The sequence below is a fragment of the Onychomys torridus genome, chromosome 4, assembly GCF_903995425.1.
Source record: "Onychomys torridus chromosome 4, mOncTor1.1, whole genome shotgun sequence".
Classification (NCBI taxonomy): Eukaryota; Metazoa; Chordata; class Mammalia; order Rodentia; family Cricetidae; genus Onychomys; species Onychomys torridus.
The window spans coordinates 57,694,588-57,712,603 of record NC_050446.1 but is presented as its reverse complement, the minus strand read 5'-3'; the positions used below and the strand labels follow the sequence as shown (position 1 = coordinate 57,712,603).

The 18,016-nt window shown below is 39.7% G+C and overlaps 1 long non-coding RNA gene across 2 annotated transcripts in view; it reads left to right on the top strand.

The window, feature by feature from the left end:
* The first annotated feature begins 3,187 nt into the window (after nucleotides 1–3,187).
* LOC118583182 overlaps nucleotides 3,188–18,016 on the top strand; it is a 30,314-nt gene continuing 15,485 nt past the window's right edge. For both annotated transcript variants that reach the window (XR_004944829.1, XR_004944830.1), the window contains exon 1: nucleotides 3,188–3,441. This is a non-coding gene — a long non-coding RNA (uncharacterized LOC118583182). The remainder of the gene's footprint in view (nucleotides 3,442–18,016) is intronic.

The window sequence follows — 18,016 nt, the reverse complement described above, 5'->3', positions numbered from 1 at the left end:
TACAATCTGACAATTATTTTGTTTTTGTTAAGACTTGCTTTTGAAGTAGAACTTGGTTTATTTTAGAGACAATTCCATGTGTTGGTGAGAAGATTTTATATACGTTTCCATTGAATGGAATATTTTACAAATTTCTATCATCTATTAGTGTAATTTAATTGCAATTATTTTGTCAGTTTGTAGTTTGGATGACCTAGATGAGAGGAGAGTTTGAAATCACCCATTCTTCCTTTGTCACAACCTCTCAGACTTTTCATTCCTGTTAGTGTTGCTGTTATGAAAACAGGAGCCCAGACTTTGCAGATGACAGACAGAGAGACAAATGATAGACACAGGACATGGGTAGGTATGGCTACGTATAGATATTTATCATTGTTGTCTCTTATTGTTTCCCTTGGATTTTTCTTTTCTTTTTTTGGACTGGCTGGCCCCAGTGTCTCCCTCTCTTTCTCCCTTGTTCTTTCCTTTTTCCTTTTTATTCTTCTCTTCTCCTGAACCTAGATTTCCCCTCCTGCTTATTTTCCTGCCTGCCAACCCCACCTATCCCTCTCTCTCTCTCTCTCTCTGTCTAGCTATTGGCCATTCAGCTCTTTATTAAACTAATCAAGTGCCTTAGGCAGGCAAGTTGAAACAAATGCAACACACCTTTATATAATTAAACAAATACAGCACAAAAAAATGTAACATACCTTCACATAGTTAAAGTAATATTTCATGGCATAAACAAATGTAACACATATTTACATAGTTAAATATTCTTAAACAGTGATACAATTTGTGCATCTGCTGGATATCACTTCCAGTTTGGAAGGATAATCATATTGGGCAGCCCATTATTAAAGGCTCAATCTCCAATACAACTCCATGAGTAGAAGACAAAATAATATAATAGCAACAAAAGAAAACATTTCAAGATGGGGAAACATACCTACTATGTAAGTCTACTGAAATCTACTACTACATTACCAAAGGCCATAGTCCAGAAAATAGGAAAACCAATGTAGAAGATGCTATGAAATTTTGCATGTATGTGGACATATTACATGAGGCAATAGGAAAGTGGAGGAAAAGCAAGGTTAAATGAAAAAGAGAAGAGAAGACACAGAAGAATGTTGGGCAAGGAAGAAATAAGAACATGAAAAATGTAAAAATTAGAAAAAAATTAAAAAGAAAAGAAACGCACACACATTTTTTTCCAGTGATAAGATAATTTGATTACAAAATTAAATAAATGTGAGAGGCCCGCAGGAGCAGGCAGTAGCCAGAGGGGTGTGAGACATAACCAGACAGCAGCATGGGCAACACTACAATGAGCGAATACGTAATGAAGAAATGGGAGAGAAAGAGAAGCAGAGTCGTTCATGTGCTGGAGAGAGGTGGAACTGATGATGTAATGGGGTGAGGAACAGGCTGATGTCCGTGGTCTGTGCCACTACCTGACACCATGTGATGTGTGGGCCTGTCCTCCTGCAGAGGGCCGTGTCTGGGTCCATGACCCTACCACAGCCAGGGTCGGTGTTGATGTCCTGGCCCATGTTACCACCAAAGGCCATGTTCATGTTCTGGACTACTGCCTAAAGCCACAAGGGCCATGCTGAGCAGGCCCTACTCCTCACTGGCCCTGAGAGAGCTGGCTGCTGAAGGCAGAGAAGCTGACCCTGTCCCTTGCTGGTGGTAGCATGACTGCACCAGTGGTGGCATGGGCACGGGAGAGTTGGCTTTGATGGAGAGGACATGGGAGAACTGGCTCCACCCCTCACCAGCTGCCACAGGGGCATGGGCATGGGCATGGGAGAGCTGGTTCCTGAGGGGTAGGTGTCCTGGTGAAGGCCGGGGCTAACCAACTCAGCTATCACCCAGGCCCACATCCAGGATTTTGAGTCAGCTCACTCCAACATTGATCCCATCTCCTAGAGCACATGACAGGACAGGTTGCAGGATCTCCATGACTCTCTGGGCAACAGCAGGATATCTGATAGGAGTTTTGGTGAGGGTCCAGTATTGATGGTATAGCAGAAGCCCAAGGCCTTGAACCAGACCAACCAGCTCATTGCAATGAACTTTTACAAGTAAAGCTGTTTAAACAAAAGGGAAGACTATGCAACACACTGCAGCTCTCAATGCCACTATGACTAAAATATGTCATGGAGAGGCGGGCAAGATGGAGGAGCAACGGGGTGGTGGTTGTTGTTTAATCATCGTTCTTATTTTTTTCATTTGGGGGAGGCTACAAGGGTGGAGGGTGGACATGGAGGGACTGGGAAATGAGTGGAATTGGGTGAATGATGTGAAATTCCAAAAGAACCAATAAAAAGGATGGGTTTTTTTATTTAAATACATGTAAGAAAGGAAGGAAAAATTAAAACAAGAGGTTTTTTTAAACTTTTTTTTTAATTAAGAAAATTTTTTTGTTCATTTTTCATACCAATCACAAATCCCCCTCTTCCGGCCCCTTCAGACTCCCCTCCCCCAACCCATTCCCTCTTCCTTCCTACAAGAAGGTAAGGCTTCCCATGGGGAGTCAGCAGAGCCTGGTACATTCAGGAGAGGCAGGTCCAAGCCCCTCCCCCTGCCTCAAGGCTGTGCCAGGTGTCCCACCATAGGTAATGGGCTCCAAAACGCCTGCTCGGGCACCGGCGATGGATCCCGAACCTGCTGCCACCGGCCCCTTAAACAGACCAACGTACACAACTGGCCCGCTTGTGCGGAGGGCCTAGTCCAGTGCCATGGAGGCTCCACGGGTGTTGCTCTAAATTTCATGAGTTCCCGTTAACTATATGAGTTTTCTTACTGGATAAGATAAAATCAAAATAATATTAGAAACAGTACAGATGGAAGAGGGGGAGGGGGAAGACGTGAGGGGCAAAAAACACAGAAGGAAAATTCAAAGATTGCTTAATAATGAAAATGTTAAGTGGATGCGTAGAGGGAAATTTTTTTAAAAACGTGATGAAGTAAAAACACTATTTTAAAATAGAGAAAAGGGAGAAATGAGGGGAGAAATGTAGCTGCTTGTTTTTCTTTCTGGGTCCTAGACAGTTGGTGAGGAGAGGGCTCAGTTGGACCTGTGGGCACCTGACTTTCTCATGGTTTGTGCTGATGTTCAGCCAGTAAATAGTCCCGAGAGCCCAGTGTCCAACAGAGTTGTAGTCACTCGGCAGTTCCTTCTCTTTGCGTGCCAGGGACTTCTGCTGGCCGTCTTTAGCTTTGCAGCAGACTGGGAGGGTTCACGTTCTAGCCGGGGACAGGCTGTCTCCACACTGTGTTGTGAGTCGAAGCAAGCGCAGCGCAGCGCAGCGCTGAGATCTGTATGGGTGGAGAGCCTGCCTGTCTGTTTTAAGACCTCCTAGGGATTTACCCACGGGCTGCGGCGATGAAGCCACAGTGTCCCAGTCCTCTGGAAGTTCTGAGGTTTGGACCCTGTGTCAGTGAAGGTGTCAGGTAAGTGTCTGAACTTGGGGTCAGTCACCAAACTTCGGTGTTAGCTTCCACTGATCATATTGGCTTTTGGCAGTACAAGGCAGGATGTCTTTCTTCAACACTTCACAGCCTGAGTCAAACTTCCTGCCATCTGTACTTGAGTTTGTCAGCATCTGCCCTTCTTACTTGCCCCAACTGCCTCCCAGGGCTGTCTCTCACAGCGGGGCTGAGGCAGGTTAAATTCAGTCTCTCTTTCTTCTAATTGTTCCCCATTCTCAGGCCCCACTCCAGTGTGGCTCAGTTTCAGAGAGTAGGGCCTCACTCCTCATGGGGCCTGACCCCTGTCTTTGCATTATGCAGAGTGACAAAATAAGATCGCTCTCAACTGTTGACCCACCTGCTGAAGAAACCAATGTCACACCAAAACGTGCAACTCGTTTTGAGGCTTATGAGGGCTCCTGGCTTAGCCAGTAGGGAAGGACTGCCAGTACTGGATCTTTTCTCCCATCTCTTTGTATGAGGCTTCTGATGCAAAGCCATGCAGCTGGGGCTGTGTCCAGCCTGGCTTCTTTCCATGCACCACTTGCTTTTTGCTAGGCCCTTTTCGGGTATCATGTAACTACCTTTTCTAATTTCTGAAATTTTTTTCTTTCTTTGAAAAAGAGTCTGGGTTTGTTTTTTTGTTTTTGTTTTTGTTTTTTTGTTTTTGTTTTTTTCTTATTCTGTATTCTTTCTTCTACTCTGTCACATAGAAGCATTTTCTAATTTTCCATGTTAAATAGAAGTCCCCCCTCTAGGAATTGTTTTTATAACCTTATAAAACCATCTTATTCTGAATGAGTGTATGTTTGTGTGTATTATAATGTTGTGGAATATTATTTTAAGATGTGTTACTTTTGTTTATGTTGCATTTGTTTAACTCTGTGAAGCTGTATTACTTTGCCTGTCTAAAACAACTGATGGCTTAATAAAGAACTGAATGGCCAATAGCAAAGCAGGAGGAAGGATAGGTGGAGCTCCCCGGCAGAGAGAATATATAGAAGGAGAAATGTGGGGGGAAAAGAAGTGGCCAAAGAAAGAAGAGGACTCCAGAGGCCAGCCACCCAGCTACACAACCAGCAATGGAGTGGGAAGGTATACAAAAATAGAGAAAGGTAAAAAGCCCAGAGGCAACAGACAGACAGGATAATTGTTAAGAAAAGCTGGCAAGCTGGGCTGTGGTGGTGCGTGCCTTTAGTCCCAGCTCTTGGGAGACAGAGGCAGGCAGACCTCTATGAGTTCAAGGCAAGCCTGGTCTACAAAGTTAGTTGCAGGAGAGCTAGAACTGTTACACAGAGAAACCTGTCTCAAAAAAGAAAAAAGAAAAAAGAAAAAAGAAAGAAAGAAAAGAAAGGTGTCAAGAAATAAGCCAAGCTGAGGCTGGGCATTTATAAGTAATAATAAGCCTTCGTGTGATTTCTTTGGGTGCTGGGTGGCAGACCCCCAAAAGAGCAAAAACAAACAACAACAGCTAAGATTTTTAATTACTTATTCAATTCCTTTTTTGTCTTGTTTTTTGTTTTGTTTTGTTTCTTGAAACAGTGTCTCTCTACATAGCCCTGGCTGACCTGGAACTCACTATGTAAATATATAGACCAAAACCACTAAGTCTGTGTGCTTCTGCCTCCTAAGTACTGGGATTAAAGGTGTGTACCACCATACCAGCCTTTCAAATTCCTTATATAGACTGTAAATGTATAGCTGTAATGTATGTAGGCATGATATTTAAGGTTTCTATATCTTTACAAATTAGTTTTCTAGAAAACAGTGTATTCTAAATTTCTAATTCATCAACATATATTTCTACATGCTAGAAAAGTGAGCCCTGTTGTGTCTGGAGTTATGCTCCAATTCTGTTCTTACTACATCCACCTGCTCTCTTTAGTCAGGCTAGTTAGGTTGTCTATAATTCATTTTATGACACAGTCAGTTTCTGGATTTTTGCACTGCTCTGCATTTTCTTTTATGATTTGCATTCAGAGTGGTGTGGCCTCAGACATGATCATTAGGGCAGTAGCTTCATCTGCTTCTTTTTCTCTCTAGGCTTGCTCCACTGTCTTTTTCTAAATTCTCAGGTTGGGCACTTGCTTATTTATCCCTTTCTTGTTTTCTATTATATGTTGTTAAGGTATAATAATAATATGTAGGTTCCTCCTTAAGACCAACTTTTCCTCACCCCCACATGGAATGTGTTTATTACTATGTTAGTTATACATATCAGTGGGCTTCATCATGACATTTCATGATCATATTCATCCATTATCCTCATTGATCCCTTCCCTCTCCCGCTCATCCCTTTAATCTTCCTACCCAGTCCCCCCTCTATTTCACATCTTTAGGAGTGGAAGGGGGGTAATCCAGGTTCATGAACAATTCCTTGAGGTGCTTGCATGAGAAACTATGTACAAGAGCTGGGAACCTGAGCACAGGCTTACACCTCTGGAAAAAAAATGTCTTTCTTAACCTCAGCAATGATTAACTGCCTAGAGATGCTCAGGATGGGGTGCAGCCCTTTGAGTTCTTCCCTGTTGCAGGATAAGGTATTGACAGGCCCAGCCGTGTGCAGGTTTTATGCAGGTAGCCATACTCACTGTGACCTTAAGAGGGCAATGGCCATGCCTGGGAGGCAGCATTTCACCACATTCCATCCCATCTTCCAGATCTTACTTTTTCCTGACATCTCTTCCACAACATTCTGTGAACCTTAGGAGGTATAATCTAGAGGTCACATTTAAGGCTGAGCACTCAATGGTTGCTTATTCCCAGTATTTTGACCAGCTAACATGTCTCTGTAGTTACATTGCCCACTGCAGGAAAAAAAAAATCTTCTCTAACCAAAGCTGACAGATATATGCAAAAAGAAAAGTGAACTATCAGGTGATGTCACACTACAGCCATCGCTACCTAAACTCTTGTCATGAAACATGGTTTCATTTCAGAAAAAGATCATCCTCTATTATATAAATATCACTAATGTCATTTTTTTTGCTTTAATATTAGATTTTACTGTGTAAATTTGTTATAATTCCATGGTTATGTTAGAGCCACCTAATGAAAAGTCTAACTGAATTCATGTTTATGTATCTTTATATGACAATATAAGAACAGAAGAAAATTCTACAGGTTGAAAAAGTTCAAATGTTATTTTTTTCTAGAATTGCTTCCTGATGCAAGATATTAGAAACTACATAATTTCCACACGTAAGATAATAATGCAATGAGCTATGCCACACCCACACAATAAAATACTATGCAGCTATAAAACAGATGAAAGAAGGTCTGTGCAAACTTCTATGAATGGTTTCCAAGATATATTAAGTGAAAAATGGCAAAGCAGAGAACGCATATGTCTGGTGTGCTACTGTCTTATAAGAAAGACAGTGTAAAAGCCCACTAGAGTAAAATAACTAGGGTTAGAATGTGTAAGCTGATAAAAGAAACTAACCAGTTATTATATTAGTCTACTTCTAAAATCTAGTCCTCACAAGCTTTCTACCAGCTCAGAGGTAGGTACAAAACATATCATAAATATTGAAGCAAATAATTCTATTTTGAACTCCCAGGCCAGTAACAACAAATTCTAGTCTGCTTTTTGGATGATATATGTTCACCTCAGTAGCTAAACATAGGAAAGTCGGATAAGGAGAAAGCAGGAGACATGGAGACATCACTGTACACAAAATGGCCCACTAACTTTTCCTATCCTGTCTCCCCAGGTCCTACCTGCAGATAAGAATGAGGGTCAGTCATCAATTGTATTTTATCCAAATGTGCATTATTGTAGGATAGGCTACAAGAGACACTTTACATCATTGAGCAAGTTCAAGAAACTTGAGAGTACCAAGTAAGATGGCGTGCCTTGTGCTCTTCATCTGATGCCTCTCACACAGTGCCTTGTGATGCCTTTTTTTTTTATTAGTTCTCTAATTGTAATTTTTTCTCTTTCATTAGTTTTTAAGATATATGTCCACAACTACATTTTAATTAACTTGAGACAAGGTCTACCATGCTGTGCCCTCTATTTCACTATACCAAAGCAGTCATCTAGTAATATTTATAACTGCTTGACATGTGGCTTTTCATTCATAAGGAATGTCAGGGTGCATTCAGACAGAGGGGATAGAATGTACCTAACTTCGTGGCAGAAGAGTAAATGGGTGTTGCAAAAGCAGAAAATGGAGAGTATTTAAGAGGAGGCTGCACAGTGCATAGACCTGCTATCCTGATAAGGACCTTGTTCATCACCCAGTGAGCAACCAAAAGCCATTAAACATGACTTAAAGCGTTGCCAACGTCAAATGAAAGTGGTTTAGATTGTCCTTCGCTTTAATCATCCATCTTGTTTTAACTTTCCCAGGAGTTTTTACAAAAGGTTCCCCTCACTGACTTTGCCTGAATCAAAAAGCATTTAGAGGGCTTTCCTTATCGCTACTTTAGATTTTTCAATTAGCAGGACTGTCAGAACAAATGCAATAGTATTTTACAAAGAATCTCCTTAAGCCTCTGCCAAGCCTTTTTTATTTCCTCAATCCAGTCATATTCTGTTAAAAATCCTCACTTCCTCAAAGAGGATGAGTGAACTCCTGCACATCTGAAAATTACACAGAAGTCACTGGGTGTCTCATTGAGATGTGATTAAGTCCAAAAAGACTTATCTGGCTCAGATTCCTTACAAGTTTAGTGTCTACCATGGAAAGCAAACTATGTGAATAATTACTTTTTAAGAGGAGAGCTGTTAAGAAAATACAAACCTAGCATTATTTATGTAAGTTTCAAGGGACTGCATCATTAGGAAAGCTTGATGGAGTGTCTAAGAAGGTCCATGAAGACTGAGTACAAGAGGCAGGTAGCAGCATATGTCTTGTGGTTACCCATAAAACTTCAGTCACGATACTTTGTATTTATAATTTATTTCTATCAGTTGTGTGACCTGAGAAAATTAATCTTTACATCATTAAATGTCTGTGCTTCTAAAACAGCAATAGAATAATTGCTGTAGATGCTTGTAAAGCCTAAGCGAAAAATAATGAGAAAGGTACATAGTAGAATGAAAAGCTCAGTAAACAGCAAGTCATATTATTATCCAACAGGTATATTGGTGGGCTCTACTCAATTGTCTAGAACTTCTTGCAGCTTTTGCAATTATTGAGCATCTCCAGGATTGTCTTGCAAGGAAAGAAAATCCTTAGAAGCAAGGACAATGAACTCAGAGTCCTAATCACATGTCTCTGGGGAAGCATTTTTTTTTTTTTTTTTTTTTTTTTTTTTTTTGCTTTCCACATTTTCCTCAGCTTCTAAGAAGGAAGCACAAGCCATTCTGAAATTGGTGTGGAAGATCATTTAGGTGAATTAGCATATGGACCCAAGCTACCATGAAAACTAGGACAAGCCTTTCCATGCTGCAGTTTTAGATTAGTGCTTTATAAAGTGAACTATTTACTGGGTCAAACAAAATTATATGATGCATTGAAAGCTGATTTAAAGATCTCTTTTCAGGAGCTAGAGAAAAGGCTCAGTGGTTAAAGACAATATCTACTCAAGCAGAGGACTGGGTTCAGGCTCCAGCACCCACATTGGCTCAAAATGGGGCTCACAATCACCTATAACTCAGCTCCAGGGGCTTCAACTCCCTCTTTTGGCCCCCATAGGCACTTGCATAGATGTAGTGCACATACAGACATGTACATGAAATAAAAAGAAATCTTCTTTAAAAGATTCATTTTCAATAATCTATAAAAATAAACATGGTAAGGTGTTTTTAAAAACATCAAATATACATTGCATGCATACATTAAATTTTCAAAAAAAATGGAAAATATTAAAATAAAAAATTAATTGTGTCAGACATCTGACTCTGCCATTTACACTGTGACCTGGAGTAAGTCAGTAACACACTGAACTTTAGTTTTCTGGTGTGTGAAATGAAAATAATAATTGCAGGCATACATAATTCTGCTGTCCTTCACTGTATTACACCTCATGAGTAGTGTAAGGCATTTTGTTTTGTTTTGTTGTTTTGTTTTAGAGATAAAGGTTTGTGGCAACCCTGTGTTGAGGAAGTGTATTGGCACCATTTTTCCCAAATTCATGGTTTTATGTCACATTTTTCTAACACTTGCAATATTTTGACTCATTCCTCTATTATATCTTTTTGGTGGTTTATATTAGTGATCTTCTATGTTAATATTATAATTATTTTGGGGAACCATGAACTGCATATATATAATTCTGTATCTCCAATTGGGAAATGTGTGATCTGACCACTCCTCCAATGGATCATCTCTCCATATCTTTCCCTCCCCTTGGGCCTTTCTGTTCTTGGAAGACAGAACAACATTGAAATTAGGCCAATTAACAACAACCTCGAAGTGTCTGAGTAAAAAGAAGAATAGCTCATTTCTTAATTAAACTCAAAAGCTAAACATGTTTGAGCGTAGTGAGGGAAGCATGTGGAAAGCTGTGCTAGGCTAAGAGCTTGGCCTCCACACCAGTTAGCCAAATTATGAATGCAAAGGGAAAGGTCTTGAAGGGAATTAAGAGTACTAGTCCAGTAAACACATGAATGAGAAGAGCACATAACAACCTTGTGCTAACACAGAGAAAACTTTAGTGCTCTGAGTAGAAAACAAAACCAGATACAACATTCCCTCCAGCCGAAACCTAATCCAGAGCAAGGTTCTAACTCTCTCCAGTTCTGTGGAGGCTGAGAAAGGTAAGGAAAATAGATAATGCTAACAGAGTTTATTAGTGAGGTTTAGTAAACGAGGCATCTCCACAGCACACAAGTGCAAGATAAAACACCATGTGCCCATATAAATGCTGTAGCAAGTTACCGAAGGGATTTAGCTGTGATGACTGGCAGTAGCCACACAATATTGTAGTATAGATGAAGCAACCTCTTATGAAGAAAGAATGCCAGTTAGGATCTTCATAGCTAAAGTGGATAAGTCAGTGACTAGATTCAAAACTTCAAAGGACTCTTTAATTTAGGTCACTCTAACTGGAAGTCATTGCTTGTTTGCCAGTCAAAAGACCCTCAAGTTCTTTAGAATTATAGTAAATCCACTCTTCGAATATTCCATAGATGAGACTGAGCCTGGTTGGTGGCACATACATTTATAATATGATTTGGTGAACATTTTACCACCTGATTCACAAATCACTAAATGCTTAAATAATCTCATTCATATTTTAATGTGCCTTAATTATTCAATATCATTAAGCCCATTATATCATCATACAAAGACACTGTACAGGGGTGTGTGTGTGTGTGTGTGTGTGTGTGTGTGTGATTATTATCAAGGTAGAAGGTAGATGCTAAAACTCTCTAAACTAGCGGACAATGTTTATTTAAGGCCAATTTCCTATAGCATTGTGAGATATGATTGTTAATTAAAGTCACTTTGGATGAAATTAATGATGCCTCACATTTTACCAAGGAACTGCAATTCAGCCAGGAAGCCACAGTGTATCTTATTTTATACCTATGTATGTACACATATACATATACAACATATATATATATATATACACACATATGTATATACAACTGAATGAGATAATCTGATTTTTCCTCCTCTCCTTGAGTACTGCATTATAAGTGTCAATGAATAACCACAATAAATGACCACCAGTCCTAATTAATAAAAATCTATTCCTTTTTGCACATGGCAGTGTACAACTGTAAACGCAGTACCAGGAAAGTAGATGCGGGATGGCAATAAGTTTGAGCTAACCTCAGAAAGAAAAAAGTTTTTCTTGAACATACAAGAACAGTTGTATATGGAGAAACAAACTACATTTCATCCACTTTGCTCATCTACATCATTTAGTCCCCAAAGAAACTCAAATATACAGATGTAGGCTGAATATAACACAGGCATTAAATAGGATTTTTAAGTGCAATATTTAATATCCAAAAATTTTAGAAAGAAAAAGTATATATACATGCAAATAGTTATGACTATAAATATTTGTGTTTTAGAAGCGATATATACCTATATAGTTATAATGTTTTATAGTATTAATTTATCCATATTCCTTAAGAAATATAAAATGTTAAGAAATAAATGAGTTGAGAAAAAGCATTTAATTTTCTAAAGAATTTGAGTCTCATTAAAGATAGGCTTTAAAAATAGCTTCAAGGGGTTGGAGCAATATTTTAACAGTTAAGAGCACTGGCTGCTCTTCCAGAGGACACAGGTTTATTCCTAGTACCCATATAAAGACTCACAAACATCTGAAGTCCAGTCTCAGGAGATCCAGTGCCCTCTTCTGACCCCCAACACTTCACATACATGGTGCATAAGCATACATGCATGGAAAATACCAATACACACAAAATCATAAAATAAATATAGCAAATATTAAACACAAAATAATAAAAATTAAAAATAAATAGCTTCAAGGTCAACCTTGGTAATAACTAAATACACATTCTACAGGAGAAAATAAAGCTGTGTGGTGGCTAGTTTACAATGGGGAAAGAACAAAATCGCAACCACCTAAGTTATAGTCCTTCCTTGTTCTTCTTGGAGCCCATGGGCAGTGGCGGGTAGAGCAGAAATGGAAGGGTTAATGTCAACCTGCGTGAATGCTAGTCAAGAAACAACAGCAAAATTGTGGAAACTGTTAAACTTTTTAAGATTTATTTATTTTGCACGCAGTGTTCTGTCTGCATCCATCTCTGCAGGCCAGAAGAGGGCGCCAGATCTCATTACAGATGGTTGTGAGCCACCATGTGGGTGCTGGGAATTGAACTCAGGACCTCTGGAAGGGCAGCCAGTGCTCTTAACCTCTGAACCATCTCTCCAGCCCTGAAACTCTTAATTTATGATGATTTCTCAGAAACTATGGGGTCATCTAGGGGGGACTTGCTAGTCATTATGTGAATCAGTGTTTGTTTTATTTTTGTAATTTTTTTATATTTTTTATTTAAGATTTTTTTCTTTCCTTTTACATACCAACCCCTGTTCCCCCTCTCTCCTCTTCTCCCACTCCCCATCTCCCACATCCCCACATCCCACCCTCATCCCCTCCTCAGAGGGGGTAAGACCTACCTTGGCTAGTCAACACCGGCTGGCATGCCAAGTGGGGGCCAGCCTAGCCTTCCCCCCTGCATCAAGGCTGAGTAAGGCATCTCACCATGGGAATGGACTTTAAAAAGCCAGTTTGTGTACCTGGTATAAGTTCTGGTCTCATTGCCAGGGGACCCACAAACACATCAAGCCACACAGCTTTCACCCACCTTCAGAGGGCCTGGTTCGGTTCCATGCAGGCTCCCCAGCTGTCGGTCCAGAATCCATCATAGTTTGGCTCAGCTATCTCTGTTGTTTTCCCCATCATGATCCTGACCCCGCAACCTTGCTCCTATAATCCTTCCTCCCTCCCTTTCTTCTACTGAACTCCAGGATCTTGGCCAAGTGCTTGGCTGTGAATCTCTGCATCTGCTTCCATCAGTCACTGGATGTAGGTTCTATGATGAGAATTAGGGTAAACACCAATCTCAGTGCAGGGGAAGGCTAGTTCAAGAATCCTCTCCACCATTGCTGAGTCTTAGCTGGGGACAATCTTGTGAGTTCCTGGGCTTTTCCCTATCTGCAGGTTTCTCCCCATGCCCTTAATGGTACTTTCTGTCAAGATATCTCTTTCATGGCTCTCCCTCTCTGCCTCTCCCCAAACTCAGCCATCTTGAGCCCTCATGTTCCCACCTCTCATCCCCTGCCCTCTACTTCCCACACCCAGTTTACCCAGGAGATCTTAACCCTTTCCCCTTTATGGGGCAATCCATGTGTGCCCCTCTTAGTGTCAGTGTTTGGTTTTTTAAAGTATATTTCTTCCTTGCTTAATGGCTTCATTAGTACCTGAAAACCCTGCTGTTAAATAAAGAGCTTTTAAAGGAAAACAAAACAATTTCCATTAAATTTAATAGAAAAAAATTGTGATATGTTTCATCCCAATACAAGATACTCAATTTTCACAGCCAGAAAAAATGCACCAGTTTGCATTAGCAATAAACAGCAAATTTTGGAAAGCAAACAAACACCACCCATACTTAATAACACCCATACTGTTGCTGGAACCTTTTTATTAATATTTCAAATTTGGGGGCTCATAATTATTTTTCAATTAGGTGACTCTTGAAAATAAAAATCATATCACAGAAAAACACCTTCTCAGCAAGATACAGGCATAGTGAGGCGGGTGAAACAGACTGAAGACTCAGAGGACACTGCATATTCCTATTCTTACTTGGACTAGGCACACAAATGAGATGCTTTGTGCTCACCCACCCCGGAGGTAATCAGCACACGCACCCCAAACGTGCTGTGCCAACCGCCCTGCCACACTTACTGCATGGCCTCCCACACCTAGGGACATGTCCCGGGTGGGTGTGCTACATTTGCTGTGCTCTCATCAAGGCCTGAGAAACAGCTTATCTGGTGATCCTAGCCTCACCAAAACCACCACATTGACTCCCAAACTACCATCTGTTTGGTCCACAGAGACGTTTGCAAACACCACTGATGATTATCAGTGACCAAATCACATGGACACCACCCTGCCAATCCATCCAGAACCATTGCCATGAACCAACCCAGAACCATAGAGCATCCTACCATCTACCTGCAGAAAATTCCCCCTATAAAAGCTGTCATAAAACTGGAAGAGGTTACCATTCTCTCATACATGTAGAGGTCAGGATATGGACTCTGAAAACATGGGAGGAAAATCAAGGAAATATAACACCTCCACAAAATAATTGAATTTGTTCAAGAATAGACCTCCCCACCAAAAATCTATGAAATGCCTGTGAAGGAATGAAACAATGATTCTAAGAAAACTCATTGAAATGTAGCAGAATTCAGTAGCCTTGGTTCATGAGGATAATTCTAAATGAGAAATCAACAAACATTGAAATAATAAACAAAGATTTTTAAGTAGAAGAATTAAATAACACATAACCCCAGAATGTTAATGTTCCTTAACTCCACTGCATTTATAAGGTTGAGTCACTACCAAGTTCAACTTGGTGGCATCATGGGAAATGATAGGATACAATGATGTTTGTGTCTTTATGATACAAAAGATTGAGACTTGAATTTGTATAACATGTGGAGTCAGGAAAAGCATTTAGAAATCTTCTAGCCTGACCTATATTCACATCCTTTCTTGAGGACCCAAACAAGAATGTAACTCATTGCTTGAACGTCTCCAGTGATAGGGAACTCAGAAGCTAACACCATTGAACTCAATATTATTGTCCATAAAGCACAAGCTGCTGTGGGGTAAGTGATGTTCTTTACACCTTAGCTAACCTCTTCCACATACTTGAATCAGTTGGTTTTCTCAGCCTTATGTGGAGTTGTCATGGCACCAAAGTGTATCTAATATAAAAGGCAACTGTTGGCTGAGTAAACTTCCTAAGAAAAACTGTGAATTTGGACTTCTCAATAAAAATGACCTTTTACCCCAAAGATTGCATTAAAGAATTCCTCAGCTTGAGTATTTATAGCAATTGGAAAAATGATTTTAAAATATACATAGATAGCTCAGTGGTAGAGCGCCTGCCCAGCAAGTACAAGGCCCTGGGTTCGATCCTCAGCTCAAAAAAAAAAAGAAAAAAGAAAAAAAATATACATAGAAATCTGAGCGAACTAGAACACTAAAGGCAATCTTGAAGAAGGCAAGTTGGAGACTCACAAGACTCGGCTGAAACTTGCTACATTTCACCTTTTGCTTTTCAATTGGTCTTTGAAAGATAAAGGTCTAGTTTCTCTCTTCTGCATGTCAATGAACTGTTTTCCCAATACATTTTTAATTTTTTTTTTATTTTTTGAGGTTATAATATAATTACATCATTTTCCCCTTTCCCTTTTCTCCCTCCAAGCCCCCTCATTGCTTACTTCCAAACTTGTGTGTGATAATATTTTGTTTGTGCTCTAACAAATAAAGCTTGTGAGGAGATCAGAGTGCAGAGCTAGCCACTAGTTAATCATAGAGGCCAGGCAGTAGTGGCACACACCTTGAATCCCAGCAGTTGGGATCTCACGCCTTTGATCCCAGTACTTGGGAGGAGGAAACAGGAAGTGATATGGCTGGGTGGAGAGAGGAATGTAAGGCAGGCAGAGACAGGAGCTCAGCCCCCTTTCAGGCTGAGGAGTTGGTGAGATAAGAGGTGGCTTGCTCCTTGCTCTCTCTGATCTTTCAGCATTTACCCTGATATCCGGTTCTGGGTTTTTATTATTAAGTCCAATTAGGATTCATGCTACACTTGTGGCCTCTATTTTCATTAATCGTTGTTACATGCATACACACACACACACACACACACACACACACACACACACACACACGTGCGTTTCTTAATATAACCTGCTCAGTCTGTATAATATTACCTGCATGTATATGTTTCCTGGGCTGACCATTTGGTGTTGGATAACTGGTTGATGTGCTCTTTTTTTTTTTTTTTTTTTGGTTTTTCGAGACAGGGTTTCTCTGTGTAGCTTTGCGCCTTTCCTGGAACTCACTTTGGAGACCAGGCTGGCCTCGAACTCACAGAGATCCGCCTGCCTCTGCTTCCTGAGTGCTGGGATTAAAGGCGTGCTCCACCACCCCCCGGCCCATGTGCTCTTCTTTACAGAAGACTACTTTTCCCTCTCTCAGCTTTTGTTAGTTGCCTGGAGTTCTTTGTGTAGGGCCGAGACCTCTTGAGCTTTCCCCCATCCACATTACAACGTCTATTGTTGCCCTTGTTCAGCTCATGTTTAGGTAGTCATGTTGCTGAGACTTTCTGGGTAAATATTCTGTTGCTAGGAGACACCATACCACAACAAACCCTCTGATCCACTAGATCTCCTGCAATGCTCTCTAAGCCTTAGGTATGAGTGGTTGTGCAATTTTTTGAAGCAACTGTTACTTCTTTATGTATTTGTGGCATCTTTGTTTAAAAGTCATTTAACTGAATGGGTAGGTTTCTTTCTGAAATCTCCAGAGGCCTTTCTTGTCTGTTTTTATACCAGTGCCATGTGGTTTTGAGTGATGTAGCTTTGTGATGTATTTGAATGTCAGCTTATGTAATGTTCTTGAATTTTCTCTTCATTTCAAGGTTGCCTTGCCTTGAAATACATAGCCTTTTGTAGATGCACAGATATTTTGGGATTCTATTTGTTTCCATGAAGAACGTCATTCAAGTTTTGATAGTTATTCCAATAAGACTTTAAGTTTACTGGGTGGTGTGAACCTTTTTATAATGTGAGTTCTTCTAGTCTGCAAGAATGGTGTATGTTCCTATCTAGTTGATCCTCTTTCATTTCTTTCCTCAGACTTCTGCAGTTTTTAAGTGCAACTTTTCACCTCTGTGGTTGGATATATTCTTGGATATTTAATTTGACTATCATAAATGATATTATTTTCCTGATTTGTCTTTTATATAGTCCATTGTTGATATACAGAAATGCTGCTTGTAGCATTAATTAGACTCAGTGTGTTTTTAAAAAAAAAGAGGACATGGAGTTGAAAGGAAGATGTGAGAGTTGTCTAGAAGTTGGAAATGGGAAGTGTGTTGAATATGATCAAACTACATTGAATGAATACATGAAATTCTCAAAGAATAAAATGTATTATATAAAATTGTTATATATTTTTTAAAACTACTATTTGGTGTCCTGAAAAAATTAATTAAATGAAAATATTAAATTTAACTAAGAAATTCAGTAACATACCAAATCAATCAAAAAACAAATTTTTAAATTTGAAGACAATCTCTTGAAATAACACAGTTAGTCAAATGCAGGTCACATGAGAGCCTCTGACCTAGAATTGTTATGTCAAGAAAATTGTCAAATGTGTCATTGACATTGCCTGAAAGTGTAACATTGAAATGTCATTTTTAATAGCATTTTTTGTGTGAATAAGTTGTTTTCAAAAAGAAAATAAGCCAGTGTCCAAAATGGCACCACTTTGCAAAAATCATTATGGTAAAAGTGCATTCCCTTAAATTGTCGTTTAGAAGTTAAGAGTCAGCAATTACAAGTGGAAAGTGCATTTTGAACTGTTTAAATGTTACTTAAAGCATTGGACTGCTTATGTCATTTAACTCTTGAGATTACTCAACTAGCTAGCCTGTCTTTTATTGAGATTTTGATAGACAAAATGCCATGGACTTCAGGACTTTAACCTCAACTACAGTTTTTCTTTAGGAGAGCCATGCAAAGCAAAAGCTTTGTCATTTTGGTATAATTTAGCCACATTGCTCAGAATGGTACTGTGGCAATGATCATCACCCATACAATTTCTAGGTTAATCTCATAAATTAAAGTATTATTATTTGTACAGTCTTGCCAAAATAAGACCACTTTTTCTCTGGAGGTCCAAGGATGGCATGAAGGAATTGAAGTGGCAACCTTCTATCAAAGAAGGACCCTTCAACTCAGCCCTGGTACAAATACTGACTGCTCTTCCCCCTGCACACTTTGTTAATGCCTCCTCCTGTTTCTCTTTAGCCTAGTGGTTCTCAACCTTCCTAATGCTGCAACCCTTTAATACAGTTCTTCAT